Below are 10758 nucleotides of genomic sequence, written 5' to 3' on the forward strand. Positions count from 1 at the left end.
CAGCACAACAAAATTGCACCTTTTTTTCCTTGGCTGTGGCCAAATCAATTCTGTCCTTGACCCCTCTGGGATATCTTCTTTCTCCAGCACTGAAATACTCTCCTCAATCAATGCCCCCACCCCACCATACCCCCAACCCTTTCTTTTCTATCTTTCCTGAACATCTTATATTTAGGAATATTTAATATCCAGCCCTGCCCCTTCTTAAACCAGCTCTTTGTTATAGCCACAACATTTAATTCCACATGGCAATCTGTGCCTGTAGCTCACCAATCTTACTCCACGCATTGACATATATGCATTGTAACCCTGATTTAGAGTGTATTACTTTCTCCCTTACTCTGACCCCACTGATTAACTTACTATTGTAACTTGCAATTGTGTACCATTTTTCTTGACCCATCCAACCTTACGGTTGGTGAACAGACGAATCGGCCAGGCAGCTTTTAATTTTTCATCAAATCTCATCCAAGGGTGGGTTGAAATTTCCGTTAGGAAATAAAATAAAACTAAGTGTCTGTGGACATTTCAGCTGCTTGACTGTGATGCATGGGCATTTTTTCACAGCTTTTTACAGCTTTATTTCATTATTTGCAGGTCTGCAGCTCGCTGAGACAGCTGTCTGCCTTCAGGGAGCTCTCCCACAGCGCTCACTCGTGCCCGTGGTGACATCATCGCCTGCCCTCTTCTCCCCCCCGGCAGCCCTGACCTTTTTAGTGCACACTTCACACTGGCTGGCCGTTAATTGTCCAGCCAGTGTGAAATCGTGGTCGGGGGCCGATTGTGACCGGAGGCCCATTTCCCAGCTGCTCCCGGGCCCACTGATCACACATGCCCGATGAATGAAATTTCAGACTCTCGTTGTAATCCATCAGTATGTGATCATAAGGCCAGCCCGCTGGACTCATCCCCCACCCACCAGCCCCCACCAACATGTCTTCCACCCCGCCACCTCACCGCCCACCCATGTCAACAGGAAAACACGCCAACATGTTTCACAAAAGCATATATAAGGCATGCACTTGACAGGCTGTACTTCGAGGTTTGTTTGCCTACCATGCTTCAGTCAGCACTCGCAGTCATCAGCGCCAGGCTTCACAGACAGCACCACATTACTTTTAGGGGGGCTCATGGGTAGGTCTGCATTGCATGAAAATCTGCCATCGCAGCAGATGGATGAAACGTCGTTTTACCTGCCTGCTACTGCACTTAGTGCAAATCTGGAACAATTCCTCCCTGTATTGTAGCCAAATTTGCTGATGATGTGAAGATAGGAATGAAAACAAGTTGAGAAGATGATGCAAAGAGTTTGCAAAAGGATATAGCTAGCTTAAGTGAGTTGGCAAAAATTTGGGAGATATAATGTGGGAAATTGTGATATTATCCACTTTGACAGGAAGAATAGAAAAGCAAAATATGATTTAAATGGTGAGAGACTGCAGAATGCTGCAGTAGAGACGGATTTGGGTATCCTTGTATGTGAATCAGAAAGAGTTAACATACAGGTATAACAATTAAATGGAAGGAAAATAGGATGTTGGCATTTATTGCAAGAGGGATGGAGTATAAAAGCGAGGAAGTCTTGCTGCAACTGTACAGGGCATTGGTGATACTGCACCTGGAGTACTATGTGCAGGAGAGGATGTATCCTGAGAGATGCTGAGAGGGTGTATCCTCTTTTGAGGAAGCTAGAACTAGGGGGCGCTATTTAAAAATAAGAGATCTCCCATTTAAGATAGAAACGAGGAGGAATTTCTTTTCTCAAAAGGTCGTTAGTCTTTGAAATTGTCTTCTCCATAGAACAGTAGAAGTTGGGTCATTGAATATATGAAGGCTGAGTTAGACAGAATTTTGATTGTTCTGTAGTTCAAACCATAAGTGGTCTACAACAATAGAGTTTGGTGATTGATGCTTTTAATCTGTTTGTTACAGTAAATGCCTTGGAAAGTGAAATCTTGTCATGTCATCCTTTCAGCTTTTAACTGTAAGTTTTAAAAGTTACTGGTCTCTACTGGGATTGTAACAGTGATCAACATAGGGGAGTAGTGATTCATTAGCTGAGAGGGGCCAGTAGATCATAATCGGCAGGAGGTTCCCTTTCCTAAGTTTGACCTGATGCCATGAAACTTCATAAGATCTGGAGTCAATGTTGAGAATTCCAAGAGCAATTGCCTCCTGAATGTACTTCACTGTGATGTCACCTTTGATGGATCTGTCCTGATGGTGGGACAGGAGATACCCAGAGATGGTGACTGTAGTACCTGGTGGTGCTGCAAGATATGATTCAACAAGTATGACTAAGTCAGTCTGTTGCATGACTAGTCGGTGGGACAGCTCTCCCAATTTTGGCACAAGCTCCCAGATGTTAGTAAGGAGAACTTTGCAGGGTTAATTGGGCTGTTTGCACCTTTGTCATTTCCGGTGCCTGAGTGAAATTGGATGATCATTCCAGTTTTATTTCTCATTCTATCAGTATCCTCTTAAAATCTATTACTTTCTTCCTCATTGAGAAGTTCCATGTCATCTGCAAATTGTGCCTTATATGCACAAGTCCAAGACATTACTGTATATCAAAATCAGCAGTAACTCTAATATTGAACCCCGGGGAACTCTATGGTATACTTCCATCCAGTCCAAAAAACAGTTATTCACTACAACTCTTTGTTTCTATCCCTTAGCCCATTTCGTGTCTATTCTATAAATGCCTTTTTTAACTCATGGTCTTCAGTTTTGCTAACAACCAATATATGTGGTACTTTACTGAACACCTTTTGATAGTCTATATAAATTTGTGTTGTGTCTCCTTTGTTAGACTATGTTTATCAAAGTAGCTTTAAATTGCCTCTCAGATTTTTGTTTCTAAAACTTTCCTGCCATCGACATTAAACTGACTGCCCTGTAATGATAATCCCCTCTTTTTTGACCAACACTGTAATATTTACAATTCATCAGTTCTTTGGTACCACCAAATGGATGGACAACAAATGTTGGTCTTGCCAGCAATACTCACAAGAAAGAATGAAACAAAAACCTTCATATAAGGAGGATTAAAATATTGCAGCTCCTCTACAATTTCTACCCTTACTTTCACCAGTAACCAAAATGTTATCCCATTGAGACTGTATTCAAAATTAAGACTTGCATTAATATAACATGTTTCATGACTATTGGCATCTCAAAGCCTTGCAGCCAATGAAGTACTTTTGAAGTGTAATCACTGTTGTAATGTAGGAAACACCACAGCCGAGGTGATAATGACCAGATAACCTGTTTTTTTTTTATTCTGCAATGTTATTTGAAGAATAAATATTGGCAGGGCACCAGTAACTCCCCTGTTGTTCTTCACAAGAGTGCAATGGGTTCATTTATATCCACACCATCAAGCAGGTGAGACCTCAGTTTCATATCGCATTCAAAAGGCAGAGCCTCTGACAATGCAGAACTTCTTCAATACCTCACTGGATTGTCAGCCTAGATTTTTGCACTTAAGCCCTAGAGTGGGATTTGATCCTAGAACCTTTTAACTCAGGGGCAAGAGTGCTACCAACTGAGCCACAGTTGACACCAACACATAAGCTAACACCACCAGCCTTTTCAGTACCTTCTCTTTATCAAATTATATCTCATTGATTATCACATAAGCCTTCCTATTTCCAATAGCTTTGGCAAAGTCCTCATCCTTGATAAAATACAAAGTACCCAAACAGTTGCTCAATCATGCCTTCTGCCTCCAACAATAAATCTGACTTTGATTGCTAATCAGGCCACCGCTCCTCTGACAACCCTTTCACTGTTAGCATGTCCATTGAAGAGCTTTATATTCCATTTTATGTAACCACCAACTTATTGTTAAACTAATAGTTACTTGATAGTGTAGAACTATCAAGCAACTATTTTTAAAGTATAGTATTGCTGAAAAGAGAGGCATGCTGTCAAAGCTTTTCATCTTGCATTCATCAGGACAGATGCAAGAATACAAAATTTCAAAGGGAACAACAATTTATACCTTTTCAATTAAAAGCGTGGGAGACAACTGTCACCTGGTACATTGCCCTTGTCTTTTTTTGAATTGAAACAAAAGCCTGGGGGCTAATTGTTCCCTTGTGAATTGTTCATGGTAATGCCTCAATCAATCAGAATCCACTTGCAACCAATCAGCATCCTGTTTCTCATGCAATATAAATTGTTGTTGCCTTTGAAATTTCATATTCCTGTGGTCTGTCCTGATGAGTGCAAGACAAGAAGCTTCAACTGCATGTCCCTTTTTTCAGCAATATTCTTAAGCTGTTTCTTTGCCCCTCTTATTTATATTCAGTCTAATTGTGTCTTGTATTATCAATCTGACATATGTCAAAGGCTCAATTTTTGCTGCATCATCTTTTCTAATTCCAATGCCATCTGCAGAGCTCTGGCTTTGGATACCCTCTGCTTCTCCCTATGTGATTATACTGTTTCTCCTTTAAAAATGCCAATAGTTCTTATATTTCTATCTGCCTTTCTTTGGCTCCAATCTACCTGGGCCAGATTCCTCCTTGATTCATTGAAATTAGCCTTCCTCCAGTTAAGTATTTTTATTCTAAATTGCTCCATGACATTCCCACAGTTAATCTAAACCTTACAACATTATGATCACTATTCCCAAAATGTTCCTGTCTGTGGCATTCTCTACCTGATATACCTCATTCCCCAGGATTAGATCCAACAATGTCTCCTCATACCAATCAAGAAAATTAATCTGAAATCACAGCTTTTCTCTGTCTTTAACTTAGTCACTAACCCATTCAATATAGGAGCAGTTAAAGTCTGTCATTATCATTGCTGTATAATCTTGCATCTTTCAATAATTTCCATGCAAATTTTCCCCACTTTCTCCTTCCCATTATTTCTTCTTCTCTCTTCCCACACCTAGTGGTGCATGAGGCAGACAAAGAATGTGTTTACATCTGTTTTCTTAGCAAGTCATTCCTGAAATGTATCACTAGCCTGTCATGGGTCTATATCTTAAGAAGATGCCACCTTACCTCAACCAGGAAACTCTCCCACTCTTACCAACTGCCAGGGGCATATTGGTAGGACTTACAGGTTAATTATTAACCTGGTTGGCCATGTGATGAACAAACCTTCCTGGAGTGGGAATCAAACCCAAAGCTTCAGGCTCAGAGGCAAGGATTCGACCGATTGTGCCACAAGATCTCCTTCCCATTATTTAGTGACCTATAAAATATATGAAATAAAGTGTTATCTCCTTTCTAGTTTCCTAGCTCCAATCAATTAGATTTTATCTTTGACCCTGAAGGGCATTCTCTTTTTCTAACTCTGTAATATTTCCCCTAGTCAAAATACTGCCCCTGCATTTTTTCTTTCCATACCTTGTCTATAACAAAAACATTAAGCATCCAATCCTTCACTTAGAACCAGGTCTAAAGTTACCACCAGTACATTGTATTCTTACGTGGCTTTTTGCACCTACAGCTTCCCGACATTACTAAACACACTTTGTGCCTTTACACAAATGCGCTCCAAATCGAACTTTGACATCTTTGTAATTTCTGCATTCCCACCTAATGCTTCAATATTTCTTACTATAGCTGACTCTTCCCGTGTTCTCTGCATATTGTTTCTGCTTTATAATAGTAACTCTGACTGCCCAACAATCTGCTGAATTAGTTTAAAATGTCCCACAACATAAGCTAAATTGCCTATGAGGATGTTGGTCCCTGCTCTGTTCAGCTGCAACCCCTTCATCCTGAGCAGCTCCCTTTGGCCATAGAACTCTGGTCCCACTGGCCCAGGAAACTGAAGTTCTCCTTTCTGCACTATGTCACTAACCACAAGCTAGTCTGCCATAACTGGTTTGGCTTGTTGTCCTTTACTTGTGCTGTCTCCTGGCTCAATAAGGTTTCACTTCCTCCAAGAGTGAATTGAAGATAATCAGCCTTTAGTTTTTCTTAAAACTGTTTATTTGCACTATTTACATCTAAGACCTCATAGTAAGTACATTGTTCTCTGGACACAGACTGCTCTGCATTTTGCTCCCTTGGAGTCTCTTGGTCATCTCACCCTCATATCATGTTTACATCATCATTAACATAATTGTCTAATTAGCATAACCATTAACTCCTTACTCTACATCTCCCTCCATGTATAATCTCAAAACTATTAAATTATTTTGTTAAACTATTTACACTTCCATCATCTCCCCCAACCCCCACAGTTGTGACATTACAGGTTGAGCCTGCCTGGTGCTTTTACAACTCTTTCTGATCTCGTCTTGCATCCTCTCGGTTGATGGTTCTCATCTACACCCGGTTCCCGGACTCGAGAGTCACTTCTTGAGGTGCTTGCTGTAAAGTCATCTCATCGAACCCATCATGGTAATAATGGAATGATTGTCTCCTTGTGGCGTCAAGAGTACTAGAGTCTTTCTGTTTCTATGGAGAACCTTAAATGTTGTTTGTATAAGGTATGATGGTGGCTGCTGAGTTTGCTTTATAGCAATATTTCTTGCCTGACGGCTTCTAATCTACACCTTTCATCCAAGTGCTAACGTAGATAGTGTTCTTGTTAAATACCGACGATTATACCAGCTGGATTGTTTCTCTTTGTGTGCTTGCTCATGACATCTTACTCGGTCATGATCTTGTAAGATGACGTTGGGTCTGAGGTTATGTTGCAATGAAGCAAGATGGGTTTTTAGTCATCTCCCCATCAGTAGTTTTCTTGGCAAAAGGCCATGACTTAATGGTGTTGCCCCATAGGTCATTATTTTCTTGAACCAACATTTTGATACTTTTAACACCTCTCTCTGCTTCTTCATTAGCCTGTGGATGGTGTGGCGAACTGGTCACATGGTAAAGTCTATATTCCACTGTGTGTTGTCGGAAATGTTCATTCATAAACTGTCGACTGTTGTCTGACATTCCCTCATCCAGAATACCATGGGCAGAATTTTACGGCAGCAGGATTTTATATTCCCACTGAAGTCAATGGCATTTATAATGGTTGGCCGCATTTTAAGGCCCCGTCCCCACCGAAACAAGGCTGTAAAATTCTGCCCTATGTGTAGAGTAAATAAGCTTCAAAGCTTTTACCACTACTTCTGCAGTTATGATATGAAGTTTGCTGATTTCTGACCAGCGAGAGTAATAATCAATGCCTATGAGATAGATTTTTCCTCTGAAGTTAAACAGATCCATACCTAGCCTTAACCACAGTCTGGATGGAAATGTTGGTGATAGTAATGGTTCTGTTGATTCTTGGCTGTTGATGGCACAAGTATGGCACATTGAAATAAGTTCTTCTATGGCTTTCGAAATTCCCAGCCATGATCTGCATTTGGTAATGTCCAGATAACCACTGTGGGGTTTTTGGAGAATGTTTCTCACATTGATCTCAGAATGACTCGCCTGTCATGGAAGACTAGATAGTCATCAACAATCGTCAGATGTTTTTGTTGTTCATGTTATTGTTTTAACACCTTGTTGCTTGGGAAATATTCAGGGCAATTGTCTTGGCAGTATGTTCTGACCTGACTCTTTCTGTGTCCTTCAACTGGGCTTCTCAAATACCTCTGAGTTTGTTTGCAGAGGCTGGTAATGTACTTGTTATTGATGAAGCATATGCTCCCACCTTAGAGATGAGCATCATATCCTGGTCAATTGTAGCTTTCAACAGTACGTCAGCAGTTGTCAGAAATAGGTGTAAATTAGGAAATGGAAGGTAGGGAAGAACTCAAGAAAATTACAAATCTAAAGACATAATAAATTCTCTTTTTCCTGCCATCTTCTATAGAAGAACAGCTCCAAGCCCCATCAATGATGCATCAGCTGCCACTATTGGTGAGGCCACATCTGGAGTACTGTGTACAGTATTTATTTAAGGAAGGATGTAAATGGTAATTCTGGAAGTGGCACTGAGAAAATTGTTAGAGCTGCAGCCTGACAAGTCCCTGGGTCCTGATGGATTTCATCTGAGGATCTTAAAAAAAAAGTGGCGAGTGAGATGGTTGATAGGTTGGTTTTAATTTTCCAAACTTCCCTAGATTTAGGGAAGGTTCCGTTACATTGGAACATAGCAAATATAATTCCTTAATTTGATAAGAGAAGGAAACAGAATGCAGGAAACTACAGGCGAGTTAGCTTAACATCTGTGGTAGGGAAAATGTTAGAAGCTTTTATTAAAGATGTTTAGTAAGGCATTTGGAAATATTCAAAGTAATCAGGCAGAATCAACATGGTTTTGTGAAAGGGAAATCATGTTTAACCAATTTATTGGAGTTCTTTGAAGAAGTAACATATGCTGTGGATAAAGGGGAACCATTGGATGTACTGTGCTTAGATTTAAAGAAGGCATTTGATAAGGTGCCACATGAAAGGTTATTATGGAAAATAAAAGCTCATGGTGTAGGGAGTAACATATGGGCATGTATAGAAGATTGTCTAGCTAACAAGAAACAGAGACTGGGCATAAATGGGTCATATTCTGGAATATAAGATGTAATGAGTGGTGTGCCTGAGGGATCAGTGCTGTGGCCTCAACTTATTACAATTTACATAAATGACTTGGATGAAGGGATCAAAGGTGTTGTTGCTAAATTTGCTGATGACACAAAGATAGGTAGGAAAATAAGATGTGAAGAGGACATAAGGAGGCTACAAAGGGATGTAAATAGGTTAAGTGAGTGGGCAAAAATTTGGCAAATGAAGTATAATGTGGGAAAATGTGAAATTATCCATTTTGGCAGGAAAATTAAAAAGGAAACATATTATCTCAACGGTGAGAGATTGTAGAGCTTTGAAATGCAGAGGGATCTGGGTATCCTAGTGCATGAATCGCAAAAAAGTTAGCATGCAGGAATAGCAAGTAATTAGGAATGCTCATAAAATGTTATTGTTTAATGTGAGGGGAATTGAATACAAAAGTAGTGAGGTTATGCTTCAGTTATACAGGGCATTGGTGAGGTCACATCTGGAGTACTGTATACAGTATTTATTTAAGGAAGGATGTAAATGTATTGGAAGTAATTCAGAGAAGGTTTACTTGATTAATACCTGGAATGGGCGGGTTATTTTATGAGGAAAGACTGGACAGGCTAGGCTTGTATCCGCTAGAGTTTAGAAGAGTAAGAGGTGACTTGATTGAAACATATAAAATCCTGAGAGGTCTTGACAAGGTGGATGTGGAAAGGATGTTTGCTCTTGTGGGAGAATCTAGAAATAGCAGTCACTGTTTGAAAATAAAGGGTTGTCCGTTTAAGACAAAGATGAGGAGAAATCTTTTCTCTCAGACGGTTGTGAGTCTTTGGAACTTCCTTCTTCTAAAGGTGGTGGAAGTACAGTCTTTGTTTTTAAGGCAGAGGTGGATAGATTCTTGATAAGCAAAGGGGTGAAATGTTATAGGGGGTAGGTGAGAATGTGGAGTTGAGGGTTATAATCAGATCAGCCATGACCTTACTTAATGGCAGAGCAGGCTTGACTCATGCTCCTAATTCGTATGTTCAAATGTTTATATGTTCATGAATTCTCTTGTAGAGTCATAGTGCATGAGTCTTAGCTAGAAATGTGGCATCCTTGAATTTCCTTGGAGTTCAGGAGAGTGGCCTAAGGTTTATGGTCTGTCTCAATTTTGAATTGTAAGCCTATTAAATAATCTGAACATTTTTTGCAGGCCCATGTCACCACTCATGCTTCCTTTGCAATTGTTGCATAACATTATTCAGTCTCTATCAACAATCTAAAGGCATAATAAATTATCTTTTTCCTGCCATCTTCTGTAGAAGAACGGCTCCAAGCCCCAACAATGATGCATCAGCTGCCACTATTGTCAGCAGTTAGGGGTCATAATGTGCAAGCACATCTGAAGAGACGAGCAGCTCTTTTATCCTGTAAATCGTATTAAGAACATAAGAGCATAATAAACAGGAACAGGAGTAGACCATTCGGCCTCTCAAGCCTGCTCTGCTATTTAATAAGATCATAGCTGATCTTCTTGTGTTTTGATTTCTACATTCCCATCTAACCCCGATAACCTTTGATTCCCTTGCCCAACAAGAATCTATCTACAAAAACAAAAACAAAAAACAAAAAACAAAACAAAAACAGAATTACCTGGAAAAACTCAGCAGGTCTGGCAGCATCGGCGGAGAAGAAAAGAGTTGACGTTTCGAGTCCTCATGACCCTTCAACAGAACTAGGTGAATCCCAGGGAGGGTTGAAATATAAGCTGGTTTAAGGTGGTGGTGGTGGGGGGTGGGAGGGTTGGGTGGGGGGAGAGAAGTGGAGGGGGTGGTGTGGTTGTAGGCAAAAGCAGTGATAGAAGCAGATCATCAAAAGATGTCACAGACAGCAGGACAAAAGAACACATAGGTTTCGAAGTTGGTGATATTATCTAAACGAATGTGCTAATTAAGAATGGATGGTAGGGCACTCAAGGTATAGCTCTAGTGGGGGTGGGGGGAGCATAAAAGATTTAAAAATATTTTAAAATAATGGAAATAGGTGGGAAAAAGAAATATCTATATAATTTATTGGAAAAAACAAAAGGAAGGGGGAAGAAACAGAAAGGGGGGGTGGGGATGGAGGGGGGACGTCAAGACCTAAAGCTGTTGAATTCAATATTCAGTCCAGAAGGCTGTAAAGTGCCTAGTCGGAAGATGAGGTGTTGTTCCTCCAGTTTGCGTTGGGCTTCACTGGAACAATGCAGCAAGCCAAGGACAGACATGTGGGCAAGAGAGCAGGGTGGAGTGTTGAAATGGCAAGC

The sequence above is a fragment of the Carcharodon carcharias genome, chromosome 3 (genome assembly GCF_017639515.1).
Source record: "Carcharodon carcharias isolate sCarCar2 chromosome 3, sCarCar2.pri, whole genome shotgun sequence".
Taxonomy (NCBI): Eukaryota; Metazoa; Chordata; class Chondrichthyes; order Lamniformes; family Lamnidae; genus Carcharodon; species Carcharodon carcharias.